Genomic DNA, 23,005 nt, shown 5'->3' on the forward strand with positions numbered 1-23,005 from the left:
TGCAGTAATGGCCATTGACAGGACAACGCTACACATGTGTGGAACTAGCTGGACTACCGCCTGGACGTATGTCATGTCACCCGAGGGGCACACACAGAACATTTTTTGTAGAGTGTGGGAATAAATGTGTTGCGAGTACGGTTCGTTTGATGTATCACTCATTGTTGAACGAGTAATACTTTGGAAAATATAGCAGTTCGAAAACGAATGATTCTTTTGTAGTAGCCCTGTAGTATACTGCGATACAAGGCTGGTAATTAAAACTGCCTGCGTGGTCTACTGGTCAGCATGTTGGCTTTCATATCTAAAGTCTCGGATTCGTTTCCCGTTATCCGCTCTCCGGGAATTTTCCTTCATGAAGAAAAGTTCCCTGGGTCTCTAGCGTCTTGAAATTTGTATAAATGAAAGTGTGCGAGGTTATTAATCAGCCTTGAAAAATAAAACACAGCAGGTATTATACCATAGAGGAGGAGGAGGAAATATGGGCTACCATTTTGTTTTCCTCATAATAATGGAAAATGGTGTGACATATTGCTTTGAAATCTTTATTGACATACAAAGTAATTATTCATATACAGCTTTTCCAGTCTTAAAGGTCAATAGTTGCAATAGATGTTTGCATATAATTACTTTTTGAAAGAAAGACGAACTGGTGCTCTATAGGTAGTGGGGTCTAGATATGGGGTAACACAAAACATTCAAAATAAAATTGGAAAAAAACGAAGAAACATAAGTAGGAAACCTGTGTCACATCAGTGGCAATATTCTGTAACAAATAAGATGTGATGGTAATATGGGCTACCTATCCCATATTTGACACATAGCGGTAGCCCATATTAGCAGCATCGACTCATGAAGGTTTCTATGTTTATGTATGGCAATTATTGTTCGAAAAAAATATTACTCTTACGCCACGTGATAGATTTATTCTTAATCAGTGCAACACATCAAGCGTGATTTCTAAACACGAAATATATTTCTTTCAATAAAATTGAAACTACATACCTGCAAAATCTTTGAAATTGATGAAAAACACAAACGACACACCACATCCACACCTCAAAGGCAACTGGTTTGTGTCTTTGTGCACGCAGACTGATGGCCACGAGATGTACTTTTGAAAAACGAGGTAGCCCATATTACCACTCCTAGCCCATATTCCCACCTTCTTCTCTACTATTTTGAACCAGAACTCCGGTGAGGACTGCGATTCTTGCCACTAATTTCTTAGTAATGTATTATCTTTAAGTGACCCGTCCTGCTGCTGTTAAAGCTCATCTTTCGCAGTACTCCCTTCACATAAGGTGTAACTCAGTAGACAACGGTCATTTTCCAGCCTTTCCCAACTTTCTTTACGTGAAACAATAGGCCACGGGGTGAGACAAGTGGTCAACAAGCTTGGAGCTCACATAGTTTCGTACGTACTGCTGCAAGAACCCTAGCAGGAAAGTGCGTTCACATGCCTTTAGTTTAATCATTCCCTCTCATCCTCTTGATTTCAATTTCGCAGGAACTCAAGCTGAGAGAGACAAATTAGACTATAGAACGCGTTGGGGGAGGGGGGGAATAATGTTGCAATGAAGTTATAGAGAGATATAACTTGATTAATCAGGCCCAGTATGGAGCACAGTTGGTGGCTCTCGTGGCAAACACGATGGGCCTGAGCCTTACTGCAAATAGAAACTTTCTTCGACTGTTTGTGGGTGACTCCGTGCGTATGAGTCAAGTTTGGTTTTCTTTGCGGTTCGACTCCGAAGTATGCCATATGTTCGCTCTGTGAATACGAAGTGGAATGGCTGCCATTTGCATTTGTCGCCACTTCCTGCATGCCTGACCTTATGAATGCAATTCAAGGCTAAGACGCCACAGGGGCCGACCTGACAGCACGCGCAGACTAACAGGAAGTCCTGGGTTCAGTGTCCAGCATTTCAAAATACAACCTACAAGGACACATTATCGCTAAGCATGGAGCATAGAAATGGAGTCCGTTTTAAAATAAGAGATTCTGGCATACATTTTATCGCACAATAATTATTTTTGCACGATAGTGTTTTTTATAGTATTAACAGTTACTGTTTTTTTTTCTCGCTGTTATTTATACTCGCTTTAACATCTTTTGTCATATCGCGAGTTAATCTTTGGTTGAAATCCGAAGGCCTGTGTACTATTGTTGAGACTGGTTCTATTGTGAACTAGATGGCGACTGTATATTATATGTTACTGATATGTTATGAATATGATTTCGGTGATGAATGAGGCCGGTGATTTTCAGGGATGTTGTGACCCGAAATTCCTGGCATTTGCCTTACGATTGAGGAAAACCCCTGAAAAAACTCAATCAGGAAATTCAACCCGACCGGGAATCGAACCCGGGCCCTCTGCGTAAGAGACCAGTTTACAAAACTTCCCACCAGAGTGGGAAAGTATATCTAAAAAATGTAATAACATTAAATAATAATAAAAGTACATAAAAATGAATTTAGGCTGCATACAACCAAAGCATCTGTGCCATTGTTAAATAAATTATATTTTTGAATCTGAATAATGACTTAAGGGCCATCAGAGCAATTTCTTTACAGAATATCCTCGGTAAATTAAACGGTCAAAACAATTTTTAAAGATACACAGTATTTTGTTATAGTTCCCCAGCTTTCAATGAAAAGCCAATAATTTCAATTGTCTCCAGGTGATAATTAAAAAAAAAAGTCGGATGTTGGTTCATAAATTTGTTTGTTCTCGTTTTCTACTTCCAAAGGTTGGTCACTATGGGCCGTATTCATAGACATTTTTAGCGCGGGCTTTCGGTGGATTATCAGCGTTTTTCGTATTCATAAACCAGTGTCAGCGATAGGATATGATTTGAATTCTGTACTAGTAACCAGTGGATAGCCGGGGCTAGCTTAGTACGCTCGTAGCGCGTGCTGCGAAATGTCTATGAATACCACCCGAAGGGTCTCAAATCGTATGGCAGGATCCAATTTGTATCCTGTCTTCTTATTGCGGTCAATAGAAATTATGTCTACTCATCCATGACTCCCATTTGAAGAGACACAATGGACTTTAAGTTGTTGTTGTTGTTGGATGATATTTTGCTCCTTATCTATTCATCCCCTCTAAGCGTTCATCATTGCTAAAAGTTTACGTGTTCAAATCTCGAAAAAGGAGATGGTAAGGATGTTTGGGATTTGAAATGGAAGGTTTGTGTATGTATGTGCGTATGTAATGTATGTATGTATGTATGTATGTATGTATGTATGTATGTAACGCTGTTTAAAAATGAAGAGCAATGTGCACCTGAAAGAAAAAAGTGTAGCTCCTAAAAAACAAGCATCAATCAAACTTTTTTATCAATATTTTGACGCCTAAAACTTAATATAGCGTTTTTCTTTTTTCACATAAAATCCCTTTCCAAATAATTAGCGATAAAACGCGAAATTTAATATGTTTATCACGATTGTTTTTCGAAATAATACGAAATTCTGTGGTCTGTAGGCATTACCTGTGAAAATTGTGACAGTTTTCGTTGTAGATTCTCGCAGTTAAGTACTTTTGGATCTCGAGTAACGCCCCTCTAATTATTGTACTAAAAATTATTAAAAAATAGATGTGTAGAGCAACAAAATGCTCTCTTAATATTTTGTATAATCCACACCTGTTGAGTAACGGTCAGCGCGTCTGGCCGCGAAACCAAGTGGCCCGAGTTCGAATCCCGGTCTGGGCAAGTTACCTGGTTGAGGTTTTTCCGGGGTTTCCCCTCAACCAATACGAGCAAATGCTGGGTAACTTTCGGTGTTGGACCCCGGACTCATTTCACCGGCATTATCACCTTCATACCATTCAGACGCTAAATAACCTAAATGTTGAAACAGCGTCATAAAATAACCCAAGAAAAAAAAATAAAAATATTTTGTATAAGGGACAAAGAAACTCATCTAGCAAGACGCTTCAGCAACCAACCAATAGCGTAGCACAACTTCATGTGCTATCAGGTCCAATGGAAACAATGAAACGCCCAGGCTTATAGGAACATTCTGAGTATGTTAATGGCTTCTACTGAAACTAATCTCTTTAATAGCTGCACGTCTTATTTTCGTTTAATCGTCATGCTTCAAACTGCTCACGTAAGTACTTGTGCACTCGATGACTCAGACATGCTAACTTCCAAGATTTGCACTGTTTAATTGTCCCGATGCTCGTATTTTTTCACAGTAACACCACGGTTCATTACTGTCATCGGGCACTGCACTTTCCTGTCGCTTTCTTCGTCGGTAATGCGATGATAGTAAATAATGGACAAGTGGTGTAAGAACTAAAAAAAGTACTTTGAAGAAATCCGACACGGCACCGATTAGCTGATATTACTACCTCAAATACCCCAGGTTTTACATTATAAAACCATCTACAATATATTCGTACCTTATTTCACTAATGCCGGTTGTCACAATTATGAGGTTTTTCAGGGAAGGCAAAAAACTAATTAGAATTGATTGTGACCGAGCGAATTGGCACAGATGATACCGTATGAGATTCTTATTCGGGTTCAAACACTGTGGCCGACCAATATTACTGGGATTTTACACGGTTTTCCTCAGTCACAAAGGCAAATACCGGATTGGAAATGTCCATGCCAGAATTCAGCACCGTCTTAATCACCAATATCATAAACATTAATCAAAATCTACAAACAGTTACATGAACACAAACCATCTACAACACACAATAAAAACAGAAACTCAACAATAGCAAAAACGGCCTACTGGTATAACCAGAGATTCTAAAAATGCGATATGACCACAGTTATGTGTCTAATGCCTACCGATTTCACTTTACGTGATTCGGGTTCCGCATACTGAGGATAGATGGCAGGACTGTGACCCATTTTTCAAATTGCACACCACTTTGGCGAGTCACGTTATGCATGATGTGTAGGGGAGCGTTGGGTAGTATCGGACATCGGGTAATATCGGACAGTGATGTTTCTTTTATCTACCACCAGATGGTAGTAGCAATGTTCAGATGTCTCGTACAGAAACGTAACCATGTCACTTAGGTACTAACATCTGGTGGTAGATGAAAGAAACATCACTGTCCGATATTACCCGATGTCCGATACTACCCAACTCTCCCCTATCTGTGAAGAGTTATGTCTTTGTACTAGAGTGAGTGTATGTTAAGTGTAGTGTAGAGAATGAGTGAGGATGATGATGGTGAGGGAGGGAGAAGAGGAAACTCGGTGTCGGCACGTAGCCTACTCCTATCGAATAGCACCAAGGGTGCCGCCAGTCTTAATGTCCCCATCAGTAATGGTAAAATAAATTCGAGACGCGACAACCCATACAGCACCAACTGCTGGTCTCAAATCACATGCCTCAGCAGATATGAACTAGCAGACAACCAGTACGAGGATAACGTGTGGTTAGCACGACGATCCATCCAGTCGTTATAGCTGGCTTTACAAAAGGGATCTCTGTATATAATTAGGCCCTATTTTTAGGGAAGGCAATACTAAAACTTCGTGACGCAACAGCCACACAAGGAGATAGGGCTCAAACACCTGCCATCTATGTAGTTAACTGCGTGACTATCAGACGGGATAGGGGCGCTGCATGATCAGTTAGAAGGCACTACCGCTCATACCATTAATTTATTATGTGATCGTAATAAAGAAAAACAAAACGTGAGGCAATAAATAATACTACAATCGTTTTCGCCTACTAAATCATCATTTCATTCTTATTTCCACACTGAGCAGTTTTCAGTGCAACACTCCCAGATGAACTGGGCCGTAGATATTAGTTTTATGAATATCCATAAGTAAAAATCGCTGTGCACAAACAGACGGTATGCCGAAAACGTCTTTTCCGGTATAAAGAATGGTGGAAACGTGCGTCCCGCTTATGTTACTCAGCAGATTTCAGCCGTTTTTCAGAGTTAAACTGTAGGGTTACCCAGATCTAATTTAATATAAATGTATGACACTATTGATTAGGTAGTTCAAATCCAGGTCGGGGCAAGTTACCTGGTTGAGGTTTTCCCTCAACCCAATACGAGCAAATGCTGGGTAACTTTCGGTGCTGGACCCCGGACTCATTTCACCGGCATTACCACCTTCATTTCATTCAGACGCTAAATAACCTAGATGTTGATACAGGGTCGTAAAATAACCCAATAAAATAAATAAATATTGATTTGTTATGTCGCTTTAGACTGTCAAAGGATACGTTTATGGAGATTTATGGTGGTACCATTTTAAGTGGTAAGCTATTAAGTCTCCCCCAAAAACTACTTCGCATCAAAATATAGCCTCCTGTGCATAACATCCTGTAGCACAGATTGAATAATGTTGTATTCAGAATTATGTAGGATACAATATTCTTTGCTTCAGTTGACTACAGAAATAAATAGGCCTATATATTTTTTTTTCCGATAGACATAGTCACAATTACCTCTGACTGAGGTTCTGGCTGATATGTACAGTCTTAGAAATAAGTGATGGCGCACAGATATTTTCAGTCTCAGAAAGGAGCTATGTCCCAGAAAGGAGGCACTGCGCATGATCAGAGGACGAACGACCAGGTTCACAAGCGAACCACTAATTGAGGTAATAACATTCGTTTTTTGTTTCGTTGTATGTCGTCCCTAAATAGCTAAAACAAGTGCCAGGGGAAAAAAATTAGCGTAAATATGTAATGCGATAATAGTACATTATGCAACGAGCCTATAATGGTAGTAATTAAGACGCGAGTATGTTTATGAAACGAGCGCAAACGAGTTTCATAATTTTCCAACGAGCGTCTTAATTACCATTATAGGCAAGTTTCATACGACTTTTTATGCTCGACCATATTTCTAACTTGAAATTATTCATAAGTATTCATGTTATTCTTATCTGACTGGGGAGCGGAACTGACCTTATACAATATCTCGTAAATTGTGAGATGTGTGCAGACGCGGAAGTATTGATTTTTTCCGAGAAACAAATGTCATTGACCGTGATATAATCTAGAGAGTAAAAGAAATATTAATCTTGATATAACCTTGAAATTGATTTAGACATTGAAAAACGATATGACAAATTGAATTTATTTGAATATTATTTACAATTAACGCTAATTATTATAGTAACAGAACATAGCCTTCTGCGACAGTATTGGATTTCCAGCCTCCGTGACGTTTCGCTAGTTGTCTTTCGATTGCATATCCGAGAATAATCGATACTCGCGCTTTCATATTGCTACAATGGTGTTTTCTGATTAGTGGAACACCTGAACTTTAATGAATAGGTATACTTTAAAGAGGTCCATTAAAGGGCTGGTACCAGGTGTATAATTACTACATTTCGGCATGGTCGAGCATAAAAACCTTTTCACCATAAAGAGTCGCGCCATCAATTGTTTCTAAGACTGTACATTTATTATCAGACAGTACACCTCACTTGATATTATGTCAGAGAAAGAACAATTGCTTTTTTTTTTGTGTAATATGTTACTAGTCAGCGATGCAATGGAGGTGGAACTGGCCATCCTACCCCATTATCTCCTGGCTTAGTTGTCTCATGAGATGCCTCATTGGTGTGAGTCACATATGCGAATCAAACCTGTCTTCGTACAGCTGATTGAATAACAATAAATATAGTGAAAGTGTACAGAAAATACAGAAAATATAGGCTTGCTTTACCAAACGGCTAACAAATTGACTGAAACAAGAGTCACGAACAATTTTTAACATTGAATATTTCATATTTTTTTTTGCAATAGATAGGGTTAGCCTATACTTCGTGATTATTGACATGTTTCGCACAATGATCCAAATTTAGCTTCATTTCGAGAGTTTGTTTTTTTTAATATGATATTTTATATAAAAGGGATAAATGAACAAAGAAAGTAATTGTGAAAAATATCGCGCGTATCGCCATTATAAAAAAAAAAATATGGTTTCTATACAACCTCACGATATGAGTTGTGTTTGTGTACCCAATGGTGTGCGTTGAGGGTCTATTGTTATCCTTCTCGAGTGTACTTACGGATTACTAACAAATCAATACCAACAGTTCTCGTGTTACAGCGTTTCTATTTTATGTATTCCGAAACGGATCACCCAATGTAGCAGAGAAATGTGACGCTGCACTCCTCCGCGACCTATTATTCGACCAATCTTCCATTTCAATTGCATTTAAGTGCAGCTGAGAAGGTGGGCAGGGGGACTTCGCTACACGTCATGCCAACATCATTCTGCCAATCACGAAGTCTCAGCAGTGATGCTATACGACTTCAGAGAGGAGGAATATGTTTCTATGTTCAAAACGATATATTTATCTATGTATTTCCTTGTCACCGGGTTCAGAGAGAGGAAAACAAGGCGTTATGGAGACAACGCGTAGTTTTGTTTTATTTTACGTTCTTCTTCTTTATCATCATCATCATCATCATCAATCAAATAACATATAGTACTAAACGGATATGCTACTGGACATAAATGACAGCTGTAAGCAGTATGGGATGAAGATAAATGCAAGCAAGACTAAGATCATAGTTATCGGAAGAAAAATACAGAAGATAAACGTACGAATACTAAATGAGACAGTGGACAAGTGAACAGCTTCAAATACTTGAGTGTAAAAAAGGTATCCCCGTTACACGCCATGAAGGCACTTGGGGGGCATGGAGGTAGAGCCGAATGCTTTCCATGACCTTGGCACTAGAATGAGGTGGTGTAGTCGGCACCTCGCTCTGACCGCCTTTTACCCCCGGGAAAAACCCGGTACTCAATTTTATAGGATGCTGAGTGAACCTCGGGGCCGTTCTGAAAGTTAGGTAACGAGAAAAATCCCGTCACCACTTGAGATCGAACCCCGGACCTTCCAGTGTAGGCCTATTATAAGCAGTAACATGCCAGGAATTCAAAAGAACGATGGTTATGGTAGCTTCTAACAGAAAAATGAGCATTTTCTGCGGACCTCTTGAGAAAGAACTAAGGAAGAGACTAGTGAATTGCTTTGTGCGGCATTGTATGGGGCAGAAACATGGACATTACGACGAAGTGTAGAGAAGATACTAGAAGCATTTGAAATTTGGATGTGGAGAAGAATGGAGCGTGTGAAATGGACAGACGGAATAAGAAATGAAGCCGTGTTGGAAAGAGTGGGTGAAGAAAGAATTATGCTGAAACTCATTAGGAAGAGGAAAAGAAATTTGCCGAATGACTAGCCGAGAAGAAATCAGATGATCAGATGATAGACATCATTAAGATATATGGATCGTATGTGGAGACTAAGAGGAAGGCGAAAACAGGGGGAAGACTAGAGAATGATGGATTTGCAGTGAAAGATCTGTCCTTGCACAGAGCACTATGAATGATGAATTAATTATTTTACTCAAGACGCTGAAGAAACTTTCATTTATGCTCTAGAACATGCATTTGTGTCAAAGGATGAAGTTAACTCGTTTTATAACAATTCCTGAAATTATTTGACTTTTTTTTATGATCTCTGGTTGGTCCAACAATTCAAATCAATATTTTAATCTTAATTTCCAAGACCTATCATCATTTCTAGTCACTTAAATGTTTTCTTAGGTCATGGCCCTTAAGAAATAAACAGAATTATGTAATAATAAAAGGCATTACAAGAGAGAACCTTCCTTAAGAGTCTTCATCCTTTAAGCAAAAATGCAACTCCATCCTTTTATAAACTGAATCAGAAGCATCTGACGTGAAAATTCACCTTCAACTGTAAAAACACACAATACAGAATAGTAGCCGTGGTTTCCAATCATAAAACGAAATGTATAATTGCAAGATAAGACATGACTAACATTTTACACAAAAATGGACTTGTTTGTTTCAACACAAGTTTGAAATTTCCAGATACAAACTTCATAGAACAGCATCTACATACAAGCTAACTGTAAAGAGGTAGACTATATTCGAAACAAACGACATTCGATTGGAGTGTGTGTCGTTTACGCCGGTACAGCGATACGGCGCTGGTGTTGTCCAGTCAAGGCGTTCTTGTTTCAGAGACTCCTCGAGGCTACTCAACGAAGTGTCAACAAGAACAAATGGGAATTCATATAACGGATCTGATGTTCAGTACAGACTTTTAGAAATCAGTGCTTGCCGTGCGCTTAACTCACATCATGCTCGGATTTTGAGAGCTCTGCAATCTTAAAAAATGCAAGAGTTATAAAGAGACTATATCCCCGTAATGCTAACTTAAAAATATATAGGCAAACTGGCGGCGACACAAAATTTTCATACATTTTAAGAGCAATTTCATTATCATGTTGCCAACTCATATTCCTTTAGGTGGTAATACAGCATTGTTTCCTTCACCGCTATGGAGTAACGGTTACCGTGTTTGACAGTGAAATACGAAGGTCCGATCCTGAGTGAGGTTTTTTTTTTTTTCTAGGTTTTTCCTCAACCAATGAATTGCTGGGCAACTTTCGGTGTTGGACCTCGGACTCATTTCGCCGGATGTTTAGACATTTATTTTGTAATTGATTAACTAGCGGACTTACTCGTGTTAATTATGTAAGTCTGTGCGGCTTACAGCTGTTTCGGTGCTTCATCACACCATCCTCAGAGCCTACTAGATCTCGGCGTCATATCGAACCTCTCTGCCTGTTGTGTGGGTGCGTTTGATTGTTGAAAAGTGTTGAAAAGTGGAGTCAAATAGTGTGTGTGTACTAAAATTGATCTGTGTGTTGAGAATTTGATCAGGGTGTCTTTTAGTGTGTTTGTATATTTCATGTTGTTCTAGTGTGTTGAGTTTTTGGTTCTTGGGTTGTATGTGTAGGATTTCCATGTCCGCATTTACACAATTAACACGAGTAAGTCCGATAGTTAATCAATTACTTATATTCAAGTGTTAAAAGTAGTGCACGCAAGATTCAAAATGGATTATCAAGACATTTATTTTGGTTAAAATAGGCAGGCATATAGGCACTAAAAATAGTAAAAATAGACAGTGAAATAGGCATTTATTATTCATGCAAACAGACAAAGAATAGACAAATACTTGATAAACTATCCCATACGGTACTCACTTTCCTTGGTTACATGTCACAACAAGATGCTTTTTTAAGTTGGCAACTGTCATAGTGAGCCGTCTGTCAGAGAGAACGTTTTTCATGGTAGAAAAATCTACTTCTACTGAAGTGATTGGAGCAAACGTAAAACAACTTGTTTCAGAAGGACTGTCTCTACTTTCTTTCAGAGATGTGTACTGTCTCAAGAACAAGGGTGTAAGAACGGATTAGAGACTTCAAAGTACGCGTGACTTGTGCGTGCAAGCGACAACAGTAACGTGACCTGGAGACTTGCTTTTAATACTTCCCTCATCCCCTTTCTTTCGCTGGTAAACCCCGAAGTGACCTGAGCACTGAGGGTTATACTGTTCAAACATCTTTGTTAAGCGACATAAAAGATGGAATCGGTAGGGGAGAAAAGTTTACGACTTTTTGGAAACATATGTATTGTTGGAGAATAAGATTCTCAGCAAATATTTGTGAGGTGAATATATATTTTTAATTTTTACAACCTTTTTTTATTTTTTTTTATATAATTTATGTGCGGTTTATTTTAAATGCATTAAAAATACAGACAGTTTACGCCTATCGTCCCCAAATGTGTGGAAACGTGTTTCTCTCTCTAATAGGTCTTTCATACATACACTCAGTTTTAAAAAAAGTCATTTTGCCTAACATCCGGGCTCTAAATTAAACTTTTCTTCTTTCATCGACATCTCAGTTTTCCTCATATTTTGGGATTGCTCCGATGTAGAGCCGATTGCCAACGGACTTGGACTCTGTGAGAGAACAATAAATAAAATTTAGTGTAGACACACTTATACAGGATAGTAATTTTTGAGAACTGCGACCCATAGTTTTACAAACCTGTAGCGAAGTATTTTCTCACGTAACGACTCACGCACCACCCGATGTACAAATGTGTTTCGGGGACGCTTTGTTCAAGCGAATGAAGACCGGAAACGTTATATCCACTCGCCCGTAACCACAGCCTACCTCGAGCTCTACGTAATTATATCTTCGCGTTTTATCTCTCTTTTGAAGTTTTCAACCCTTTACATTCACGAAGTAAGCAATAACTCATATATGAGAACAGACATCACACTTCAATTGCTTAGGAAACATCATACAGCAGTCGTGAAGAAATACAACCTATATAATCCGTGTTTCATTTCATACGTGGCACTACAATGTGGAGCATTTTCAGCTAACTATTTTTAAGCGCCATAAAACTATGGAATAAATCAAATATGTACAATAATGGCTGATCTCCTGTAGCGTGAATTTGTTTAAGTCGACTTCGGCAACGCTTGGTTCATACGAGTAGAGAAAGGATGTTTATTTTTCACCTAATTTACTCCTTGAATATATCTTTGTTAGAGAACAGTTACGACAATCGATCTATAAGCAGACAGAGCAACGAACAAAACAAAGGAAAAACAGAGCGTAGTCGTGCGTAAGAAAGTCGTTCACGTGTGAACCTAAGCTCTCACAGAAACGACAGAAGTCTTTCGAAGGTGTCTTTACGTATAGCAGCCAGTCATTTTTTTTTTTTTTTTCGGAATATGTATGGTAAGACTTTCCTCTGTTAAATTTCAACGTACCTCGTTTATATGTTTCGACCTATTTATGGGTCATCTTCTGAACTGGTTGTTGTTGGTCTTGGCGCCACTTGTTCTGTTTTTTTTTTTTTTTTTTTTTTTTTATTATTATTATTATACCTAAGCAACCAACACAATATATACACTTTTGGGTTCTATTTACACAACTGAAATTATTTAAAAAAAACACTTCAAGTGATCTCCACTTGCAACTCATTGCTTAAGTCGCTTCTGGAAACTTTTCATTGACACGAACACAATTCCTGACTAATGTATTAAATTTCTTGCCGAATCTTGTTCTTCAGTTCTTCAATATCATTTAATAATATGCGAGAACACACACTATTTTTAACACCCCATAAAAATCTGAAACTGTTACTTTCTGTCACTTTTGGGTTCTATTTACACAACTGAAATTATTTTTAAAAAACCTTCAAGTGATCTCCACTTGCAACTCACTGCTTAAGTCGCTTCTGGAAACTTTTCATTGACACAAACACACAATTCCTGACAAATGTAATAAATTTCGTGCCGAATCTTGTTCTTCAGTTCTTCAATATCATGTAATATGGGAGAACACACACTGTTTCTAACACCCCCATAAAAATCTGGAACTGTTAAATCGGGAGAACGCGGAGGCCATGGAATATCACCAGATCGGGAGATGTGTCCGGAGAAGAAACTCTGCGAAGTTTGCTGATTACACCAAGGTTCACAGAGTATCGAAGTTTCGAAGCACATAATCCCACTCGTCCTTAGATCAGCCTTCTCTGTGCACATGGGAAAATGTTATGAAATGATAATGAAATTGAGAACAAATGAGTTATTTGAGGTATTATTCACAACAAAATATCAGCGCTCCAAGCTCAACAGCATTTAGAAAACGAATAATACGATGATGCCTTGTGGGGGAAATGGGAGAACCCAAAAGTAAAACCTCCACCTACGACACTGCCGGCAAGTTTCACTATGAATGAAAAATCCCCGTATGTGTGATAAGCTAATGATCCAACCAATACAGCCATCGCAGGACATTAAAGAAAATATACCGTAGCGGTAATATGATTTTCAATATAACCAGTGACGTCGCCAGGATCAGGGCAAGGGGGGTGCGGATGAGGTGCGAGATTTAAAAATGGGGTGCGAGTTGTAAAAATGTGGTACATAAAAAATCCTAAATGTTTTCTCATGCACTTGCGCGCATACTATACATCTGTTTATTATAATTATTATTATTATTATTATTATTATTATTATTATTATTATTATTATTATTAAGGGTTTAAGATTTCAAAAAAATATATATATAATACGAATTCTAAATCTCTCTCTCCGGTATGCAGATGTATTAAATATGCTAATTTGCATGGATTGAACTTGGATCTATTTAATGTGTAGTATATACTTTTTGAGTTTTTATCTCAGTTTTATTAACTTATGCTATTTTTTTTAAAGATATGTATCATAATATTCTGACTGCATATCTTTGTAATAGTACTTACATGATTCCAGTCTTCATTTATATGATTTCATTAATTCATTTTATTTAATTGCCATTATTTTAATTATCTCATTGCACTAATTTTAATAATTATTTGTATGCATTGTTTTTTGTTATCTATTCATTTTGTCATTATTATTTAATTGTATTGGTCTGTAATTTTCATAATTGTATGCACTTTTGTAATTCCTTGTTCACTGTAAATCTTGTGCTAACTTTATCTTGTGCTGAACTGTTATTGGCCCCAGGCTGTTGTACAGCACATTAAGTATTAGTAAATAAATAAATAAATAAATATATTATTATTATTATTATTATTATTATTATTATTATTATTATTCATATCCATAACGATACATTAAGGGACGTAGTTTTTTGACATTCAAGAAATCGTTTGTTTTTGTTCTTCAAAATAACTTATGCCTAGTATTTTTTAATAAATTGCCCTTTAGGGTGCGGAAAGGGGTGCTCCAATTTTTATGGGGTGCTTGCGCACCCTTTCGCACCCCCCTAGCGACGTCCCTGAATATAACAAAGGAACTCAATTGAAGAGTTCAGAACCATAGTGGGCCAAGAGCCACTTACTAAAACCACAGAAAACAAGGGTCAAAATGAAGTTATCACCATAATTCAATGAAAACATATAGCAAGTAATATAAATTATACACATTAAACTAAATAACATGTCAATCTTCATTAAACTATTGCATTCGTTCTTTTTTTTTTCTGGTATAGTTCCATCTTTCTTTTATTCTATCCCTGCTTAATTTTTCAAGAATTCAGCCTCTGACATGTTTGCTCGCCATTATTGTGGGATTAAGCACGCCGCCAACACTATCAGCAGCACTGTTTCATGTGGTCTACCAATGCTTCACACGAGGCAGATGTAACATCACACAATCACGTAACACACAGACAACGGGGGACACACCTGCACTTCCCCTTCCTAGAATCGAACCCGAGTGTGATAGGTGTGTAGCCACAAGCGTCGCCACCATTCCGCATTGGAGGATGGGTTCGCGTTCTATTTACGCAATTCCATCCTCAAATGTCACGTGGAGAACAATGAAATGGTGTCACTCACACGTATTTATTTCACTAGGCACAGCACTAAGCAATGTAGCCTACAGTATATATCTCACATCACAGGTTAGAGGTTATATATATATATATATATATATATATATATATATTCATTGTATCTTTCAGTGCAAACCCAGCATTCTCCAGTCTTTCCTATTTTCTGCCTTCCTCTTTGTCTCTCCATATGATCCATATATCTTAATGTCGTCTAACATCTGATTTCTTTTGCCCCGAACTCTACTCCCGTTCACCGTTCCTTCCAGTGCATCCTTCAGTAGGCAGTTCCTTCTCAACCAGTGACTCAACCAATTCCTTTTCCTCGTTCTGATCAGTTTCAGCATCATTCTTTCTTCATCCACTCTTTCCAACACAGCTTCATTTCTTACTCTGTCCATTTCACATGCTCCATCCTTCTCCATATCCACTTTTAAAATGCTTCTATTCGCTTCTCTACACTTCAATGTAATGTCCATGTTTCTGCACCATACAATGCTACACTCCACACAAAGCATTTAACTAGTCTCTTCCTTAGTTCTTCCTCCAGAGGCCCGCAGAAGATGCTCCTTTTTTCTATTAAAAACTTTCTTTGCCATTGCTATTCTCCTTTTGACTTCCTGGCAGCAACTCATGTTACTGCTTACAGTACACCCCAAGTATCTGAAGCTGCCCATTTGCTCTACTGCCGCATTTAGAATTCACAAGTTTACCTTCTTTAGTTTCCTTCGTATGACCATAGTATTCGTCTTGTTTGCATTTATCTTCATCCAATATTGTTCACAGCTGTCATTTAGCTCCAGTAGCATATCCCTCCTCTTCTGCTAACAACGCCATATCATCAGAAAGTCTGACACACTATTCTTCTTCCTGATACTATCACTCCTTCCATGTTCTAAAAACAGTTCTTCACTAAATCCTCCAAGTAGATGTTGAGCAGGGTAGGTGATAAAGGGCATCCTTGTGGTACTACTCTCCCTATTCCACATCATTCTGACATTCCTTCTCCTATCCTGAATTTGACTCGTTGTTTCATATAAGTATTACTGAAAAGCCCCCTCTCTTTCCAATCGTCATCAGTTGATTTCAATTCCCTCTGTCAAACGCCTTTTCTAGGTCCACAAATACTATACACACTTCCTTATTTTTCTCTAAGTATCTTTCGTCGATTGTTCGTAGCAGTCCAATTGCAATATATTGAAATATCGTAATCACATCTTCACTCCTCGTTCGAAAAAGTCGGATCTGAACTACATTATATACAGGGTGTTCATTAAGTATGGGCTATTACAACTTCTTATAAGTTTTAATTGAAGTTGTGTAGAAAAGCTGTTCGAGATAAATCATACAATATGATACCAATGTTCGAAAAAAGTTAGTTATTCAGGCATACAGGTTGTGATCGTAAGCCTAAACTTTATTTTTTTAATGGCACCCTAATTTAAGATTCACATATTCCGAATCGCCCTGTATATTGGATAATACTTCCGGACACAACACTTTCAAACAGCAGCTTTTGGGGAAATGGCTGTCTCCATATGAAACCTTTCTTTATAACGAAGTCTGTGAAAGAAATCCGGACAGGGAAAAGTCAAGCAGAAATCTGAACAGTCCGAAGATCAAACAGCCACTCTCCATGAATAAGGAAGGAGCCAGCCAGCGACCGACGCGACTAGTCTCATAGTCATAATAATAATAATAATAATAATAATAATAATAATAATAATAATAATAATAAATAATATTATTATTATTATTATTATTATTATTATTATTATTATTATCCAACCCAAAAGGGACCAAGAAGCAGGCTGCTGGCTTCACGTTCACATAACTTAGAAGAGGTGAACGATCATCCAACCACAACGCAACAATCGTATGGATATTACAGTTGTTTTCGTAATCGGATTTTGTTGCCTATCGTAGCTCCCCAAATTCATCACGATGAGTTGACACCGGTGTCACACACTGGTCGAATGGTCGAAATTTCATGAGAAAATTCCTCCCATCACGAGAACTCGAACTCCATTCCGTAACGCGAGTTCTAGGCCAGATGCCTTAGACCACGACGCTACAGCCCGTCCTCAGACCAATAAAAAAATTGAGGAAACGACCTTATTCCAGACAGCAAGGATTTAATATCGATGTATGTATCAATGCTGGCTTTGATAAAATAATCATGGTTCATGCAATCATAACATGATTTCACTCAGCACTCATTTCCTGTAACTAAATCGGTTTAACTGCATCCCAACACGAAGGCGAGTCTACCCAGCAACAAGTATTATATGCAAGGTCTTTACAAGGGTGTCGCAGGACAGCTGTATTTGCCGGCAGTGTGGAATACGCAACGGTGAGGTTGGAACTTCGTTTTTGCCAAATGAATGAATAATAATGTGACCCATCTGTAGCTTTATGAAGCACGGCATTATGTTATTACTTTATTTTTCCATTAACACTAATATCTAAGTAATTGTCATTGTCTCCATGTACGTGCTGTGCCGATCATACTAATTGTACTATTCCTTTAGTTGTGAGATTATATTCATATGTATTAATTCTTTGAGAAGCTCTTATCATCCAGTCTGCTGTCCAAAAATCTGAAACTTAGAATTTATAAAACAGTTATATTACCGGTTGTTCTGTATGGTTGTGAAACTTGGACTCTCACTCTGAGAGAGGAACATAGGTTAAGGGTATTTGAGAATAAGGCGCTTAGGAAAATATTTGGGGCTAAGAGGGATGAAGTTACAGGAGAATGGAGAAAGTTACATAATGCAGAGCTGCATGCATTGTATTCTTAACCTGACATAATTAGGAACATTAAATCCAGACGTTTGCGATGGGCAGGACATGTAGCACGTATGGGAGAATCCAGGAATGCATATAGAGTGTTAGTTGGGAGACCGGAGGGAAAAAGACCTTTGGGGAGGCCGAGACGTAGATGGGAGGATAATATTAAAATGGATTTGAGAAAGGTTGGATATGATGATAGGGACTGGATTAATCTTGCACAGGATAGGGACCGATGGCGGGCTTATGTGAGGGCGGCAATGAACCTTCGGGTTCCTTAAAAGCATTTGTATGTAAGTATGTATTAATTCTTTTCCTTTAAGTTAATACTTGTATACTAGAATGTATTTTCCTGTTTGTGATTATGCATTCAGTTTCTTTTTTAATATATATATTTTTTTATTATTATTATTATTTTAAAGTTAATACTGATTGTGTATGTGTGTTCAATCTCTCTTTTTTATTATTATTTTTTTAAGTTAATATTTGCATACCGGTATGTATTTTTCTGTATGTGATTTCATCCTGGTTGAGTGGAAGAGAAGACCTGATGGCCTTAACTATGCCAAGGAAAATAAAACTATTATTATTATTATTATTATTATTATTATTATTATTATTATGTTACTCTGGTATCTTGCGAGTTCCCCCATTATGTCTGCTGTAGAAGTCCTGACGGCCGAAATACGGGCTTCCGGATATCACCTTCATTATCAATATTATCTTGTTCTCGCTATTTTTACACACTGAAATACATCAATAATAATAATAATAATAATAATAATAATAATAATAATAATGGACCTCCTTAAATGGAGGTTGTATATATTTTGGTCAAAAATATCGATTTTCTGTTTTTTGTCCATTTTCATTGTGTAAAACTTGCTTTGCCTAATCATCTCTCATTCTTATTTTGTGTTAAAACATCCTAAAAGGCCCTTTAAATGTCATTTAAATGTTCAGCGTTACTAAAGGCACGCCCCTTTTCCAGTAGAAATTTCTATCAAGAAAAAGTAAATCATAGTCTGAAATTTTTAGGACATGGGAATATTATGCTACAACTAAGGAAATAAATTGCGTTAAATGCATTGTTCCCGACATTATATCATTCTGCTTGGCCCATCCAGATCTTCGTGTTGCATGGGAAATTCCGAAATACAAATGAGTCCTTCAATAATATTATTTGGCGTAGTGTGCCGAAAAAGGATTTTGTGGGTGCAAAGGCATTGTCAGTTGATGTACATGATGCTGTATTAATATTCAATGAGGGAAAAGACGGTAGGATTAAAGTCTTGAAGAGATTGGGCATAGAACCAGGAGCGAACATGGTGAAGGCGTGCAAATCTCCTGGTGAAAAAAGACAGATATGGATTGTGAGGCAAAGTGCAGACTGGAGAGAATAAAAGAGAGGATGAAAAAGATGCTGATGATCCAGAATATGGAAGAGGTGCATATTAAAGATGTGGTTAAGTTTAGGTGTCATTTTCTCTCCAGAAAGGGACTGGAGAGGAGAAAGGGACTGAATGAGGGGAGAAAGGGACTGAATGAGGGGAGAAAGGGACTGAAGGACGGGAGAAAGACTAAAGGACGGGAGAAAGACTAAAGGACGCGAGAAAGGGACCAAAGGACGGGAGAAAGGAACCAAAGGACGGGAGAAAGGGACTGAATGAGTGGAGAAAGTGACTGAAGGATGGGAAAAAGGGACTAAAGTACGAAGTAAAGGGACTAAAGGACGGGGGAAAGGGACTAAAGGACGGGGGAAAGGGACTGAAGGACGGGGGAAAGGGACTGAAGGACGGGGGAAAGGGACTGAAGGACGGGGAAAAGGGACTGAAGGACGGGGAAAAGGGACTAAAGGACGGGGGAAAGGGACTAAAGGACGGGGGAAAGGGACTAAAGGACGGGGAAAAGGGACTAAAGGACGGGGGAAAGGGACTAAAGGACGGGGAAAGGGGACTAAAGGACGGAGGAAAGGTACTAAAGGACGGCGGAAAGGGACTAAAGGACGGGAGAAAGGGACTAAAGGACGGCGGAAAGGGACTAAAGAACGGGAGAAAGGGACTAAAGAACGGGAGATAGGGACTAAAGAACGGGAAAGAACGGGAGATAGGGACTAAAGAACGGGAGATGGGAAGAATGGGGGAGGAATGGGCTGAATGACGAGAGAAGACTGAATGAGGAAAGAGACTGAAGGACGGGAGAAAAGGACTGAATGAAGGGAGACACTAAAGAAGGAGAGATACACTCAAGGAGGGGAGATACATTGAAGGAGGGGAGAAAGGGACTGAAGGAGGGGAGACATACTAAAGGAGAGAGATACTGACGGATGGGAGAAAGGGAGTGAAGGAGGGGAGACAGAAACAGAAGGGGAGGGTGGGATGCAGGGAGGGAGAGACGGAAGAGGGGAAAGAGGCAGATACGGAGGCAAGGGCGCAAGAATGGAGGCATGGACAGAAGGGACGGAAGACGTGGGAACCCAGGCCAGAAGACAGACTAAACAAGGGGAGGCAGGGACGGAAAAAGGGGAGGAAAGCAGGGACGGGAGGGGAGGCAAATGGATAGAGATGGGAAGGACCTGGCAGGGACAGAAGGAAACGGAAACGAGGACGGAAGACGGAGATGGAAGAAAGTAAAATAGAATATGAAAGAATGATTGACAAAGGAACAAAGAAAATAATAAAACGAGGAAAAGTATGGAAGAAGAGAAAGCACAGCCAGGAAGAACAGCTGCGAGGAATCAACACCGGAATTCTGGAATGTAACGCCTGCACGCTAACCGCACGTAGCCCACTAAACACGAGTTTTCCCAAGTGAAACGCGCAAGACACGATCTCACGTTCATTTCGTATATGTGTAAAGAGAGCAGAAAATGAACTGGGCTGTGCGAATGAACGCAGTAACAATTATGACAACGGAAGCAGCGCAACACGGCAGTCCGAGTCCCCCGCACAGGTCTGTGGTGGATGCTTCCTGCTGCGAAATCAAGTTCCGACAGGAATGTGCCGTGCTGACCACGTGACCTGCCTGTCGCTATTTGTGATTGCCAAGTACTAGATGGGAGGGAACAAAAACAAAGTATATTCGGAAACTAAAAAGTGCACAACACGTTTAAAACATTATAACTCTAATTCGGATTGCTGATATCCTGTGCAACAAGTATTGTACAAAAAAAATTACTTACTTACTGGCCTTTAAGGAACCCGGAGGTTCACTGCCACACTCACATAAGCCCGCCATTGGTCCCTATCCTGAGCAAGATTAATTCATTCCATCATATCCCACCTCCCTCAAATCCATTTTAATATTATCTTCCCATTTACGGCTCGGCCTCCCTAAAGGTCTTTTTCCCTTCGGCCTCCCAACTGACACTCTATATGCATTTCTGGATTCGCCCATACGTGCTACACGCACTGCCCATCTCAAACGTCTGGATTTAATGTTCCGAATTATGTCAGGTGAAGAATACAATGCGTGCAGTTCTGTGTTGTGTAACTTTCTCCATTCTCCTGTAACTTCATCCCTCTTAGCCCCAAATATTTTTCTCAGAACCTTATTTTCAAACGCCCTTAATCTATGTTCCTGTCTCAAAGTGAGAGTCCAAGTTTCACAACCATACAGAACAACCGGTAATATAACTGTTTTATAAATTCTAACTTTCAGATTTTTCGACAGCAGACTGGATGATAAAAGCTTCTCAACCGAATAATAACAGGCATTTCCCATATTTATTCTGTGTTTAATTTCCTCCAGAGTATCATTTATATTTGTTACTGTTGCTCCAAGATATTTGAATTTCTTCACTTCTTCAAAACATATATTTCCATTTCGTACAATATTCTCGTCACGAGATATAATCATATATTTTGTCTTTTCGGGATTTACTTCCAAACCTATCCCTTTACTTGCTTTCAGTAAAATTCCCGTGTTTTCCCTAATCGTTTGTGCATTTTCTCCTAACATATTCACGTCATCCGCATAGACAAGCAGCTGACAAAAAAATTACACCTTCCATAATTTATTTCTGAGAATGCTTCGTGTAACTTTCAACTTTTCTTCGATACACAAATTGTATTCGTCGATAAATGGTCGTAGTAATAGCAGGAGCAGAAATAGAAATAACAGTAGTAGTAGTAATGGACTATTCAAGTGAGCTGTTTGTTAGTCCCTATTCCCAATCCCTGAAGAGCGAGTACCAAGATACAGGACACGCCCTGTCCCTATGGAAGAGACATAAATCTCTGTCTTCCATGCCAGAAATGGAACCCAGATCCACTGGACTTGTGAACAGTAAATTTATCATTCGAGCCACAGTTACTGCAGCTAATAATAATAATAATAATAATAATAATAATAATAATAATAATAATAATAATAATAATAATAATAGTAACATAATAATAATAATAATAATAATAATAACAATAGTAATAATTATTCATATTAACTTTACAGGGAGTTATTCCTGAAAGTTTGATTTGCATAATACACGTCACTGTACGTAACAGAAAACCACAATTTAAGTCACACAGAGTTAGTGTGCACTCAATGTTGGTTGCTTGACGTTGTCTGCCCACTTTGAGGTCTGTGGATATAGAGGAAAAATTGGATCGGTGTCTGGTAGAGTTCCAGGGTAGCTCAGTTGGGAGAGCGTTGGTACGTTTATCCAAAGGTCCCGGGTTCGATACCCGGCCCCGGAACAATTTTTCCCTCGAAATTATTCAATAACAATAGTATAATAATATTAACAAGGAGCATCCTAAATTAAATGAAGCACGAACACTTAAAATAATATTTAAAATAAATCTAATTTGTACCTTAACTCTAAGTTCGAACTAAAACCCACGAGTAAAGTCGGGATCAGCTTATTTAATACCCTAAGGTTGAAACCTAACCATTTCTCCCCTATTACTACAAATGCTCGTGAATTATAGTGATTTTCTAGCTCTCAGGTTGAATTTTCTTTTACCAAATTAGTTTCAAATTTCGGGTACTGACAAATACTA

General features: G+C 38.5%; 1 protein-coding gene across 1 annotated transcript in view; it reads right to left on the reverse strand.

The window, feature by feature from the left end:
* Positions 1-23,005, reverse strand: part of fax (failed axon connections) — a 166,969-nt gene that overhangs the window by 64,369 nt on the left and 79,595 nt on the right. The window lies entirely within an intron of this gene.

The sequence above is a fragment of the Periplaneta americana genome, chromosome 2, assembly GCF_040183065.1.
Source record: "Periplaneta americana isolate PAMFEO1 chromosome 2, P.americana_PAMFEO1_priV1, whole genome shotgun sequence".
NCBI lineage: Eukaryota > Metazoa > Arthropoda > Insecta > Blattodea > Blattidae > Periplaneta > Periplaneta americana.